Consider the following 15,135-nt stretch of genomic DNA (forward strand, 5'->3'; position numbering starts at 1 on the left):
CAACAAGTATTTTCTGAGCATCTACTATGTTCCAGGTACTGTACTGTGGCCCCAACAGTACACCTGCCCTATAGAGCAAGCTCTTATGGAGTGTGCACAGTCTTCTCTGTAGAGACAGAAAATAAACAATGTTACACAATTGATTAGTTAATTGCTGCCATGACACATAGTGAAGGAAGGAAACTCAAGGGTGGTGAGAGTCACTCACTGACTGACTGGGAGTCCTCCCTGCTTTGTGAAAGTCATCTTTAGCCATGGGATTTCAAGCTGAGATCTGAAGAAGAGGCTGCACGGGCAAGCCGCCAGAGGTGGGGATGTGAGAACACAGGCAGAGTGAACAGCACATACAAAATGCAGACATGGCAAAGGACTGAAAAAGAGTGTGTATGTGTGTGTGTGTCTGTTTGTCTGTCTGTGTCTGTCTGTGTCTCTGTGTGTGTGTGTGTGTGTGTATCTGTGTGCCTGTGTCTGTGTGTGTGTGTGTGTCTGTGTGTATGTGTGTGCCTGTGTCTGTGTGTGTGTGTGTGTGTGTCTGTGTGTATGTGTGTGCCTGTGTCTGTGTGTGTGTGTGTGTGTGTCTGTGTGTATGTGTGTCTGTGTGTGTGTGCAGCTCATGCTGGGGAGAAGAGGCGAGCCAGACAATCGGCTGGCTTAGGTAGACTACCATGCTCACACACGTTTAAGATTCAGTCAGCCTCCCAGAAACAAAAAGAACCCTGGAGCATCCTGAGGCCACAGTTGCTTATAAAGGTGATGGCTCTGCTGGGCATGGTTGTATCACCTTTAATCCCAGCCCTTGAAAGGCTGAGGCAGGAAGACTATAAGTCTGAGGCTAGCCTGGACTGCTTAGTGAGATAATTCCTCATAACAAGCTCCGTCTAGTGATGTGTGGAGGATGGGTCATGGTGGGCGATGTGGGTGTCAGTCAGGTCAGGACTGACGTGCCTCTGTGGCTCAGAGGTGAGTGGGTTCAAGAGATACTTAAGGGATAGGATCAGAAGATATAGAATTCCCCACAAAATCTCACTCACTCACACCCACTCTTCTTCAGTGACTCCTGGGTCCCGTACACACCCTGTTCCTGGCATTGGACATCTCCATGCCCTGTAGATTCCTGTTGGGCTTTGCCTGGGTCAAGCAGCAGATCGTGTCTGCGAGATCAAGAGGAAAGGGGCTGGGATGCCTATTTACTGTTTCAGGGTCTCACATCTCCCTAAAATCATAACGTCTGTCCAGCAGGGTCTCTGCCCTGTCCTCCACAACTCCTGTACTTACCGTGCCCCTGAGCACTGGCTCCTTCCCTGATTGCTTCAGTCGTACGGGGAGATAGACGGTTGCCATAGCTAGCTTCTGAGAGCGCTTTCTCAACCCCTCTCATGCCTCACTACTGAATCCTATTGTTAACAGTTCTTTGCTGGATGAGATGAGGTGACTTTGATTTTTATCCAGGATCCTGAGTGATCAGTGTCCAGTACTCAGAGGTTTTGTTGTCATTGTTGTTATGATTGTTGTTTCATTGGTTGGTTGGGTTTCTGTTTTGTTTATATATCTGTTTGTTTGCCTTAAAGACTCTCATGACTTGAAATGTAGCTTAGTGGTAGAGCACCTGCCTAGAATCCCCTAGTGAGGGGCTGGGGGGCGTGGCTCAGTGGTAGAGCACCAGCCTAGAATCCCCCAGTGAGGGGCTGGGGGCGTGGCTCAGTGGTAGAGCCCCTGCCTAGAATCCCCCAGTGAGGGGCTGGGGGCGTGGCTCAGTGGTAGAGTGCTGGTCTAGCTTGTTCAGGGTCTTGGGCTTCATCCCTAGTGCTTGGGGGGCAGGGAGGAATGGAGAATTGAGATCAGTAATCTGTCTGGGAATCCTGGCGGGGGGGCCAGTCCCCTGGGGCAGCCAACCGGGGTGTTGTCAGCCCACATGAAGGCCCTGCTGCTGGCCACATTCTGTAAACAAACATCCACATGTGTGCGCATAGCAAGCTAGTGCCAAACGACAAACACAACTGTGACAAGTTTATGGAGCTGTAGTATCGGGGAGGACAGAGATAATTAGGCAAATCATAAATGCATGTAGTGATGCCTTTTGTCTGTGCGAACCCTGCCTGTCTGTTGGGAATTCCAGCCTGGAGATGGGTGGGGAAGGTGGTTTGTAATCTTTATTCAGACTCAGCCCCCAGGGTCCTCTCAGATGAAACAACTGGGGGACTGAGGAGAAAGTAATTCTGATTTCTGGGGTGACCTCGTAGGCACAGTCAGTCGTCTTTCCTTCCTTGCTCCCTGTACATCCCCAGATAGAGTCAGTTTACCCTCAGAAACACCTCCCCAGAAGCTGACAGGTGCCTGGGGGAATTCAATGCATCCTCCCTGCCAGTGCCAAAGAAGGGAATCTCAGACACAGAGCTGAGAGCAAGGGGGCGGGGGCGGGGTGGGGCACAAGTCACAACTTTGAGATGGAGGAGGTTTGAGTGGGAATGTGTGGTCAGAGAAGGGCTCTTGGGCAGGTAGTGTTCAATGTGGGGCCACAATAACAAGATAGCTCCAGCTACTCAAAGGGCTTCTCTGGGTTGAAGGGCAAAACTGCAGATGGCTCAGAGAGGGAGTGGGTCGGAGAAGGAAGCCAGAGAGAAAGACAGACACTGTTCCCTGGGCTCCAGGCAAGTGTGGCAGCTATGCCTCCCTGTTTAAAAAGTAAAGTCTGTTGTGTTCTTGTTGTTCTAAGATACCGGTATGCAGCATCCCCTTTGACCTGCAAAATGTGTCCCTGCTTGTTCTGTGAGTGACACAGTCACTTCCCTCCCAGGGCAGAGCAAGAAGCCTAGGTTTAATACCTTGACTACAGCGGGGAGACACTGACAGTCACTGAGCCAAAGAGTGGTGGCATCCAGATATCTGTTTCTTTCTCTAGTATTCACAGGGTGTCCGCCCCATTTGATCGAATCTCTCTGTCTTCACGCATCTTAGGCTCTGTGGTCAGACAGGCTGGTGTCTGAGGCTTTAACCAGTTCTTGCTCCCTCCCTGAGCATGTCAACAGCCTCTTTGGACAGATGGGAAGATAAAGAGGCAAGAATGTTACACTGAATCTTTTGTTTAAATGTAACAAGCAAGACATCAGAAAGCCCACGCCCAAATCCACCTCAAAGGGAGGTCTTTCTAGGGACCACAGGCAGTATGAGTTGTCCCAGAGCTTCACTCTCAGCCGCAGACCCAATAGCTGGCTTCCAAATGCTCACTCAAGTCCAGAATGCTGACGCACACCTGTAATCCCAGCTACTTACGAGGTGGAGGCAGAGGGAGCCATGAGTTAGAAGCCAACTACACAGTAAGACTGTCTCCAAATAACAACTAAGGAAATAATAAGGTTCCCGAAATCCTAGCTTGAGTGGCTGAAGCAGAAATGAACACATGGAAGCTAGGCTGTAGAGGGGCACGCCTTTAATGCTAGTACTCAGGAGGCAGAGGCAGGGGGATCTCTGAGTTCGAGATCAACCTGGTCTGCAGAATGAGTTTCAGGACAACAGAGAAACCCTGTGTTGAAAAAGCAAAGAAAGAAAGGAAGCAAGGAGGGAAGAGAAAAAGAAAAAGAAAGGAAAAAAGAAAAGAAGGAAGAGAGGAATGGACACATGGTGTTAATACTCCCAGTAAAACCTCTCTCACCAAGCTGTGCTGAGGACTCAGACAAAGGACCTGGCCCAAGAAGAAATATAATACACAGTAAGGTGTGTCTTCAGGTACCATGTTGTCTGGAGTTCCCTCTCATTCCTTCTTTTTTCCAGCCTTCCTATTGGCTTCGGTCTCCATCTGGTTCGGAGTTACATTAACTCAGGGTCTCAAAACAGACACTTTGCAGTAATTAACTTCTGAACAATTCCACCTGAAGTCCTGGGATTGTGTGTGGTGACTCAAAGAAAGAAAGACTTCCTGGAACTGAGTTCTACTGGACCTTAGATTCATCACTGAACGAGTGGGCCCCTGTATCTGGGAGAAAGGAAGATGCTGATTGGTCAACCCTAAGTTATCCCCATCCCTTCCCTTTGTTTGGATAGGTCAGCTCCGCTCCAATTACCCAGAATGGGTGAGAGTTGAAGATCTAGAAACAGATTGCTGAGGCAGGAGAACAAATGGTGCCCCCTGTGCCTGCCCACATTCCTGGAGGAAAACAGGAGCCAGTAGAGAGAGTGAGTTGACTCGGTGTGACTCCCTTAACGTCGATACAAAAGAGAAAGTAAGTCAGTCCATTACCCCGGTGCATTTCTGAAACCAGCTATTGTGTTATGATCCTAGATAACTTCCTGTCTTCCTAAGCCCTGCCTCAGTCTCTTCCCATGGGTAATACAACCCACCACGAGGCTTCAGTTATAAGTGGGATGCAGGGAAGACACATGACAGTGATCAGTAGCTCTAAGAGAACACCGGGTGATGGGGGCAATTCAGGGTAAGGACGTGGGCTGTGATAAGCATTAGAAAGACCTTGTCAGCCGGGCGTGGTGGCGCACGCCTTTAATCCCAGCACTTGGGAGGCAGAGGCAGGTGGATTTCTGAGTTCGAGGCCAGCCTGGTCTACAAAGTGAGTTCCAGGACAGCCAGGGCTATACAGAGAAACCCTGTCTCAAAAAAACAAAAAAACAAAAAAACAAAATCCCAGGAAACAGGCTGTATCTTGGTCCCTTACAACTAGCATTTAAGAATACTCCCGATAGCAAAGAAGGTGGTATCCTGGTTAGTTTTTATTGACAACTGGATTTAACCTAGAGTCATCTGGTGAGAGGCAACCTCAAGTGAAGAATTTCCTCCTCTACAGTGACCTGTGGGAATATTTATCGGACACTATCTTGAATGCTAATTGATGGAGGAGGGCCCAGCCTTCTGTGGGTGGTGCCACTCCTTGGCAAGTGGTCCTGGCTTTTATAAGAAGGGAGCTGGGAGTAAGCCAGAGAGACCACAGTGAGTGCTGTCCCTCTCTGGTTTCTGTATCAGTTCCTGCTCTGACTTCCTTCAGTGACAGACTGTGACCTGGAAGTAGAAACCAAATAAACCCTTTCCCCCTCTGAGTTGCTTTTGGTTAGAGTGTTTTATCACAGCAACAGAAAACCAAACTAGAAGGAAAAGAAATCCATTTCTTGAGCACCAATGGCACACATACACGTTCCCAAACCTCTTATTGCCTTTTTAAATCATTCTCATAAAATCAGCTACACAACAGTAGGCTTCGTTAAAACAATCAAAACTCTTCCTTCAGGCTGTCGGCCATGTTGGAAGTTGATCTTACCATTAGCTGAAGCAGATACTGTGGCCAGGAGAATGGAAGGTGTTGATTGGCCAACACTGAGTCATGTCCTTGCCCTTCCTACATTAGGGGTGGGTGCCAACCCCACCCAAACTGCATAAGATGAGTATTGGGAGGTAAGGAATCCCCAAAGTATCACCAGTTCAGACTACAAATATTAAAGCCTCACTTTGGCTTGGAAGTATAAGAAGTGAGTTTGGGGAGGCAGAGAGGAGAGGAACAAGGAGGTGAGAGCAAGCCATGGAACTCATCTATTCTGGGACAAGAGTCTCTGGCTCAGGAGGGAGGCAACACTGAGTTCCAGCCCAGCAGAGTGTGCAGCCCCACCAGGGATCTAGAGACCAGCTTCCTCTTGGTGTCTTCATGCCACAAGATGTAAAATAATCCCCTAGGCTCAGAAAAACACATTTTATGGCTGTCTGACTCATTTCCCACAAAGCTAGGTTCACCCCCCCCCCAAACGTTTACAGCTTTTGTTTTGAAAAATAAAAAAAGTATGTTGAAGATTTTAGGATGACTTTTAGACATAAATGGTTCCCTTCACCCTCGTCCCAGGCCCCCCTCACCTAATTTCTTAAATGCTGGCTGCCAGCGGCTGTGGAGGATCCAGTCCAAGTGGGTGTGGGATGACTTGGGGAGCACTGGGCCTCATAGCCCCAGGGCAGGGCAAGTTGATGCCTGCTGGGCATTGAGACAGGCCAGAGCTCCAGGGTGGGGGTGGGGGTGTCCCTGAGCCTGCTGGTTTGGGGTCTTAGGCAGTGATGTCACTAGCTTCTAGCTTGGCACTCTCCTTGGGGGACATGAGGGACAAAGGCCACATCAAACCAGTTGCTTTTGGGGGGCAACCCCTAAGCTACAAAGAGTGCCACAGGACAGTCTCATTCATTGAACTGGGACATGTCCCCAGCCCTCGGTGCTAGACAGCAGCAAAGGCTCACCATCCTTAAGCTCACCAAAGTAAACTTGGGTGTTCTTAGATCTCAATCCCCTGCACTGTGTTCATGTGCCCCCTGGTTCCTGGAGACTCATCCATTGCCTTCATTTTCTCAGCTATCATAGGTCATGGGTACCAGCATCCCCAGTTCTCATCAGGAAGTAATACCCCAGGGCACATGTCCCACAGACTGCTGAAAGAGAACTCAGATAAGGGGACCACTTCACAGCTCCTGCTGATCCCCCGATGGCTGAGGGGCAGAGCCCAGGTGGGAAACCAAGGATGCAGCAAGCAAGCTCATCCCTGCGCATCAGTTTGGTGTTAGGGTTTAGGAACCTGTGAGGTGCCCATTCCCCACATTCAGCTTGCCACATTCAAGACCCTCCACATAGTGTCCGGTTGGCTACATCTCTGTTCCAAAGGGTTTCCCAGGATGAGGGGGTGCAGGAACCTCCCAGAAGTGCCCATCCTCTAACCAACTGGGGGCCAGCTAAGCAGATATCTTGGTCAAGCCTCAGCCCATAGACTTGTGCTCCTGTGGCATAAGATGAGCCTCTGGGAACCAACTTGAGACCTACTGTTTGGGAGCTTGCCGGAGCAACAAGCCCCCTCTGAGGCCTCTAAGCTCCTGAGCTCTGCAGGATTGAGGTCATGATCCCTGCCATGTTCCAGAGGCTTCACAAGGGTATGAAGGGACCCAGGAGGAGATTGTGGGTCCATGGGAACTGTCAGGTATGCTCAGGTCTCTCTCCACCCCCCATTGACTCCTGCCTGGGCTCATCTCTAGAGATGCCCCTGGTCTGGCTGTGCAGAACACTGGATTGTCACTTGGAAGCAGGAAGCAGTTGTCCAAGGCTGCCTGAGCAGTGGGGAGTCTCAGAGTTAAGGGCTGGATCTAGGACAGACATGGCTTCAGCAAGAGGGGATGTGGACTGGGGGGTCTTCCAGCTGGGCTAACCCACAGGCATCAGGGGACAGGCAAGAGGCCACCAGGACTTCCCTAACCACCAGAAAGTGATTCAGCTAAATTGAGGAAGACTTCCGTTTCAGCAGAATGCATTTTCCACTATGGTAAGAGTTTTCTCACCCACGGGCTCTAGAAGATCAGAGTCCTCCAAAGAGGGCTTGGAGAGTTTCGGTTTGAATAGTCAATGCTGATTCTTAATCATTATTTTGAAGAGGCAGCTCTTGGTTTTCCAGCAGGTGGCTGGGTCTCAGGGCCGTCAAGCCAGGTGTGTATGTGAATACATGGGTGCATACCGTGTGAGCCTTTGTCACCTTGGAGGCCAGGAAGGAAGGCAGCCATGATCATTCCTTTTGGTCAGTGGTAAGCTCTGTTCAGGTCTGTAGAATGATCTATATATCCCACCCTCACAACCCTGCCATGAGAGCTAACAGCTACACTGAAGTTTCACTGTGTGCCAGGCAGCAGGCTGGGCACATGTGCACAGCCTTGGGAACCTACTTATCAGCTAAGGCTCTAAGAGAGGACAATATCAGTCAACATTCAGCCAGACACACCCCCAGGTAGCCTAACAGCATCGCAGCCACCCTACCTTCTGGTTCTCCTGTTCCTGGCATCCCTGACACCACCCAGGGCTGACAACATTGAAGCCAGATGTGGTGGCCCACGCCTGTATAATCCCAGCAGCTAGGGAGGTGGAGACAGCATTGCAGTTCAGCTGAATAAGATCCTGTCTCAAAATAAAATAGTAACAAAGAGGGCTGAAGATAGGGCTCAGTAGAGTGGCTTGCCTAGTATGCTTGAGATCCTGAGTTCAACCCCCACCACTTTAAAAAACAAATGACAACAACAACTGAGCTTTCCCTGGTTTAGGGGATGTACAGAGGTATAAAGTTGGGGCATCTTTAGTGTAGTGCTGGGCCCCAGGCAGACTGGGTAGCAGGCAGGGTCTTCCAAGAGAGTAGAGGCAGGGCCTTATACTTCTAGCCTAACAAGTATGGTGAGGACAAACCCTGATGCAGACACCTGATGGAGCAGAAGGCTGGCTGCTTCCAGCCCCTCCCTTTCCTGGACCAGCCCAGGTGGGACCCTGGAGGCTGAGCAGCAGGTTCTGGCCTGGGTAGTGGGAGCAAGGTGTGGGAAGCTCTGGCCTCAGGCAGAGGTTCCCTGAGCGGGAAGGTGCTCCTCCCCCACCCTCATCTACTGCCACCAGGCAAGATCGCCAGCCGTCAGCAGGTCCCCGGGTTCTTAGACAGGCCTTTCTCCAAGGCATCCTTCTCCCAGGAGGTGGAGAGGAGGTGACCAGGTGCAGGACCCTCTTCCTGGCCCATTCATTACTGGTTTGCCTTGGATTCTGCTGGGACCGGCACCTCCGTTCCACCTACCTCCAAAGAACATTTTGGCCTCTGGGCATTTCAGAGGACAGCTCACGCCTGGCCAGTGGGGTTCTGCTGGCAGAGGCCGCAGTGAGGATTCTGCTTAGAACTTAAGACACATGTCTTGGTTGGATGCTCTCCCCCAAGGCCCAACTTGGTGGCCAGACTCCAGGGAAGAGCAGAAGGGGTTTTTGAAGCCCAGGAAGGAGGCCAAGCCAGCAAGCAGCCCCCCTGGGTGCTTGCTGGCAGCTCCAGAGCAAAGGGCAGGTTGGCTCCGGCCAGAGGAAGCAGGGCAGGGGCCAGTGTGAAGATGGAGGTTGGGCTCAATGGCTAATCAAGCGGGAGGCCTGAGTCCATCAGAGAGGCAGAAAAACGGGATCAACAAGGATGAGAGGAATGTGTCAGAAGAGGGATATGGCTCCAAGTGGTCTTGGCAAAAGGCCAGGTGGAGGGGAGAGAGGCCGGTTCATGGAGAGGATAGGGCAGACACAGTAGGGATTCAGAGAAGTCTCCAAAAAGCCCAGCCTGGGCCAGAGTCTCAGGAGTCTGGCAGCAGCCAGGCTGGGCCTATAGCGTGATACATTCCTCATTCCTAAAAGGGCCAAGGGCTGCCTTTGACCTTCCCTGTTTATTACCCTTACCTCTGCCTACATGGAAACCACCACCTTCCCCATCCCCAAGTCTTACAGGAAAGTTGTTACTACATTATAAGTGTCTGTGCTCCCTGTCTGATGTCTTGTGTGTCTGGGACCCCCTACTGCCCAGGGCACCGTTAGAACAAAGATTCTCTCGAGGCCAGCCCTGTACCGAAGCCGGAATTGCTATGAGACTGATTCTCTGCTCTCACACAGGCCCCAGAGAACCTCCTAGCCCATGCTGGAAGAGAAGGCCATTCCATCTGGGAATCACATGGCGCTGGGTGGAGAGAGAACCAACTGGGCCCGACACCTTGCAGAACCAGCATCCTGTCTGTCTGTCTGTCTGTCTCTCTCTCTCTCTCTTTCTCTCTCTCTCTATCTCTCTCTGTGTATGTGTGTTACATACATGTGCAACATTCAACATTCACACTCATGCTCTGGCCCATGAGCTTTATCCATGTGCTCAGCACCATCCAGAAATCTCCAAGGCTCCCAACTGCACAGGCGACCAGCCTGAGTTCTCTGCCGGTCACTCCCAGGCTCCACCCAGCCCTTCCCCAGCCCCTTCACACAGCCCAGCTCAGCCATGCAGGTCTCCCCTAGGGCACTATTTTCAAGCACACTTTCTCTGCAGATGTTCAGTCATTTGCACCTGGGGCTGCTCTGCACTTGTGCATCAGCCTCAGTACGGGTGTCTGAATTGGGTGAGAAGGTGTGTCGGAGAAGAATCCTGACTTGCATTGGTTTGAGCAGAGAACGAATAAAAAAGTGTTCTTGCCATGGAAAAATCCAGACGGGTGTTGGCCCAGGCACAGTTCTAGGTCAAAATTTTAAGAACCCCCACTCATCTCTCTTGGCTGCCTTCACCTTCCTTAACCTCTGGACTAGCACCCATCAAGAACGCCTCTAGGAGCTGGGTGGTGGTGGTACACGCCTTTGATCCCAGCACTTGGGAGGCAGAGGCAGGCGGATTTCTGAGTTCGAGGCCAGCCTGGTCTACAGAGTGAGTTCCAGGACAGCCAGGGCTACACAGAGAAACCCTGTCTCAAAAAAAAAAAAAAAAAAAAAAAAAAAAAAAAAAAAAAAAAAAAAAAAAAAAAAAAAGCCTCTAGGGTCTCCTTCTGATTTGCCACCCAAGAAAAAAATAAAGCCTCAGCATGGCCAACAGATGTCTCAAGGTAACACCCTTGGTCAGAGCCAGGACATATCATCTGTTGTCCAGGGTTTGGGCAAACCATGTGGGCTGAAATGGGGGAGTGGAGGAGGAAGCTGGTTTTCCAAAGCCGAGGCTGCCCCTGAAGAAGGAATTAACACTTGGTAGCCAGAACCTTGGGGGTCCATACTGGTAACCTCGTGCAGGATACCTGTCCTTGGTTTTATTCCCAATCAGAGTTGGAGTCTAGAATCCTGGCACCCCATTTCTTATGGCACAGATGGTAAACTGAGGACCCAGAGAGCCAGATTTCCAGTTGGAGTTTACACAGCCAGTTTAGCCAGAGCTAGAAGTGACCTAGAATGTGGTTGTCCACCCAAGGTGGGGATAATGCAGTCATGGCTGTGTGTCACAGCTCTGCCTGGCCAGCTCCATCGTCTGACTTGCAAATCTCACATGTGAGCGTGTCTGCAGGACCATAAGGATTCCATAAGGAATCACAGGGGTCAGTCAGGGCTTCCCTAACTGGAAAACCCAAGTTCAGAGATACAACAGACTATGACTGGGGTTAGAGTTGGAACATGGGGTAGGCCAACCTGGGGTGCAAGGGAGGAGGACCCCCAGTGTTCATACCATAGAGGTACCTGCTTCTGCTAGACAGTGGCGGGGTGGTGGGGGGGGGGAGCCTGAGCCATGAGAGAGCACAAGGGAGGTCAAGGGGCAGAAAGGCCAGAGGGGGTCAGCGGGCTCCAGCAGGCTGTGGACACTTGGCCAGAAAGGCCTGTTTACTGAGAGGCCTGGGAGGTCAAGGCCCAGGCCTGGAGTTAATCATTAATGGCTTACCCTGCTCGTGGCTGCCTAGTGTGGTCTGGACCAGGCCCCAGTACACAGGTACTGCCCCACTGCAACGCTGTGTGTATGGGGGCGGGGGCGGGCAGGGGCGGTACTGGTGTGCTTTGGAGACACTGACTTTCTGAAACACCCTAAGCTTCTGAGAGGCCTGTAGCAAGGTTCTGGGACACAGAGGCAAATGTCATTTGTTCTCCACTGATCATTCTCTGGAGCTTCACCCCCTTAGACCTTGGTCAGGAGAGGGTTATACCAAGACCAGGGGTCAGAGGGAAGCCTGTAGAGTATCAGTACCCTAGGCCTACCTCACCAGGGTCTGGGCTGGCCATGAGGTTCTCTTGCTTGTGCAGAGCCTATCAGGGAGAAAGGCCTGCTCTCTCCAGGGAGCAGGTGCTGACAAAGGAGCAACAGACATCAGCAGCTGGGTCAAGACAAAACCTTGCTCTTGTCCCTGGCCTGGAAAGAAACAGCCAGGAGGAAGTGACAAAGAGTTGGATTCTGTCCCTGTCCCAGGCTCCCAGCTTGAGTGAGCACAGCCTCCTTCTAATCTGACCTGGGGCCACACCAGAAGGAGCAAGGTGGTACAGGGAGGCTCAGCCTTAGCACAGTGGGTGGCTGCTTTCTGGGAGCCCGTGTTCACCCAGCATCCCTCACTGGACAGCAGTGGTACCTGGAGGGAGTCTGGTTATGACTCCAATGCTGACTAAGCAGGTGGGCCACAACCTGGAACTCTGCATTTCCCATAAATTCCCCCATGGGGTGAGGCAGAACTTCCAAATGATCCACACTCCCCAGTATGGTAGAGTCCTCTGAGAACCTTTCATTCCCCTTTGGATGCAATGCAGATCACCCTCCTTAGAGTTTTGTGTTTGTTAACTAAAGCTGCTGGGAATGGGACCAGTGACGGGTATAGCTGCCGAGTGGGGAAGGGGTCTGGGGGTGTGCATAACTCCTCTTTGCTTCTATGAAGCTACTCCCGCCTTCATGATATTAAGGGGAGGCACTATGTGTGCACCCCTGTGCAGCCAGAGAACCGTAAGAAAAGGTTTTAGGACGTGTCCCGTGGTCCTTGTTTGGGGACAAGGGCCTCTTATGGCTGGCTGTGATGACCCAGTCCGGGTTCAGAATGTGTACAAGGCTTGTTGGCTTGGGCCCCAAAGAGCACTGCCCAGTCCAGACCCTCAGGGTCCACTTAGGACATAATTGTTCCGTTTTCATGCACCACTTCTGCCTGACCAGGAAATCCTGAAGCGAGGCTGCCCAGCCCTGAGTCAACACTTGTCAGGAAGAAGGAGGGGGACAGACACACAGCCTATAGGACGGACCCAGTCCAGCCACACCAGACCCAAAGGTGCTGCGAGGCCAGTAAGACCTCCTTACATCCAGACATCCATATGCGTGTGCACAGACATTTGCCAGGCATGCTGTGTACATACAGAGTCCCTTATACACATGCACACAAGCACAATGGTGTGTGAGCATGTCTGTATGCTTGTGCAGCAACACCCAGGCATTCATACTGCACAGACACATGCATACATCATAAAGAGGCACATGCATACAGAAACAGGCACATGCATACAGAAAAGCATTCATGCATACATGATGGCTTCTTCCAGCAGCCATCATAAAACCCTGCCTGGCACGGGCCATGCTCACCCACACAGAAGCTCTCACACAGCTCAGCTTGCTTGCCCCAGGGACCGTCACAACATTCACTGGCCTTCTATGCAGATACCAACCACCCGGAACTCAAGAACCTAGTTCTCTGCCCACTAAGGGAGTCTGTCTCTTAAAGCTCGTCATCTTGCTCTCTGCCCTTGTGGTCAAGAGCTATCTGGAATGCCCAGGTGCCGCAAAAAAGTGGGGACCACAGAGAGAGGTGCAGCATCTGACATGCTTCGGAGAGGGGGCTGCAGGGGATGCTGGCTTTGCTGTGGGAGGGGCCCTTATTTCAAGGTTTGTTCTAGGACCAGACACAGTTGCTTGTACCCTGTTAGTCTTTTGGCCAGTGTGATGGTGTGTGGGGATTTTGCCTGGCACACAGTAGGCCTCTGATTACAGAGTGGTATGATAAACGAGCAAAGTCCTAGCAGAAGCGGGCTTTGTCCCTTGGGCTAGCTTCAGGGCCCCAGGAGGTCTGTTCTCCCCTGCTGCCTTCCTTGTTTTCTGGCATATGTCCACCCTGTGAGAGCAGGACCCAGGTGAGCTAGTCTGCCCGGAGCTCCTGTGTCTGGGGGTGGCAGGCAGGCAGCCCCAGGACGTGCCCACACACAGCTCCCCCGCGGCCTCACGCCAAGCCCACGCCAGAAGCAGGCCAAGAGTCGCAGTCTCAGGGCCTGCCCACCACCCACGTCCTGCCCAACCTAACACGCCTGCTCCTCTGTCTGAGGGGAAAACCTGGCAAGATCCAGACTCTTGGCCACATACCAGCCACCAGGAAGGACAGGCCTCTCACCCTGCCAGTCCTCCAGAGGCTGCCACTCACAGGTAGTCGGGGGACTTTTGCAAAGGTCAATCAGATCACGTTCCAGGCCCAGCCCACAGAGGCTCTCCAGAGCCTTAGCTGGGTGCTAAGCTCTTCACATCCTGTAGGCCTGGCTACCCAAGCCCTTGCTGAAGGATTCTGGGCAAGAATTCTGCCACTGGTATCTCCAGACTTCTTCCAGCTTGCTAAGTTGCCCACGCTAAAATCTGTCTCAGGCCTCAGGTGGTTGGAAATAACAGACTTTCAACAGCGGGCTCTGATGAATGGGTCCTGGCTAAAATGAGAATAGGACCCCTATCCTTCGCTCCTACCAGGGTTATGTGTCTCTCTGGCTGCTCCTTGTCCTACCTAGTGAAAACATTCTTGTAGTCGCTCTCCTGAACTCATAGAGACCTTGCCTTCTGCCAGCTCCTGCCTCCACACCTATGTTTTGGACATAGGTTTCCCCATCTAAAATCTCTCCTCCGTTTACCTTGCCAGTCCCTCCCTACCAGGGTGCATAGTCAGAGCCCTCCTTCTCTTTGCTCCAAAGCCTCTCCCTACCATACCCAGCCCGGAAGCTGCATCTACCTCCTGTCAGCTTGCCCAGGCTGAAGGCAGGGCTGTACTGAGGAGCCCATTGGGAACTGGGATGGGGGAGGTTAAGGAGGTGGAGTACAGCTTCCATTTACTTCCTGGGCTTCTCTCATGGTCCCTACAGCCTTAGGCAGGTGTCAGAAGGAGGTGGGGAGGCCCCTGCCTACAGATCTCTGAAGTAGATAGGAAGAAAAGAGATCAGTCGGGCCCAAGGAAGCTCAAAGATGCAGACTATTAACTTCAAACCCAGGAGCTAAGGGCCTCATCACTGGTTGATCATTCAATAGTGAGTTGGCTGGTTCATCAGCATGTCAATAGCTTTCACTTGTGGCCTGTGTGCTGTGTCTGGCTGGGTCCCTCTCTGTGCAGCATCCTCTGGGTCCTTACAGGATGATGGGCAAGCCTGGTCTCCAACAAGGCTGAGGGGGAAATTTAATTGGTTCTCATCCTGGACCAGGGATCATCTAGTCAAAGCTTCAGTCAGACTCTGCCACTTTACTTGGAAAACAATAATCAAGGGGCTGGCTGACTAGATGGCTTAGTGGTTAAGATCCCTGGTTAGGATGATCCAGCTCTGCTCTCCAGCGTCCAAATGGCAGCTCACAAGCATCAGTAACTCCAGGTCCAAGGTATCTGGTGCCCTCCTCATGCTTCTGGCGGTGCCATACATGCATGCGATGCAGACTCGCATGGAGTAGAACAATCACGTGCACAAAATAAAATAGAATCTTTTTTAAAGACAAAAATCAGAAGGATATTTTTACCGATACATGAAAATGGAAGAAGCTCACACCTCACTGCCTACATTGCACGATACAAGCTCACACCTCACTGCCTACATTGCACGATACAAGCTCACACCTCACTGCCTACATTGC

The sequence above is a fragment of the Mus caroli genome, chromosome 7 (genome assembly GCF_900094665.2).
Source record: "Mus caroli chromosome 7, CAROLI_EIJ_v1.1, whole genome shotgun sequence".
NCBI lineage: Eukaryota > Metazoa > Chordata > Mammalia > Rodentia > Muridae > Mus > Mus caroli.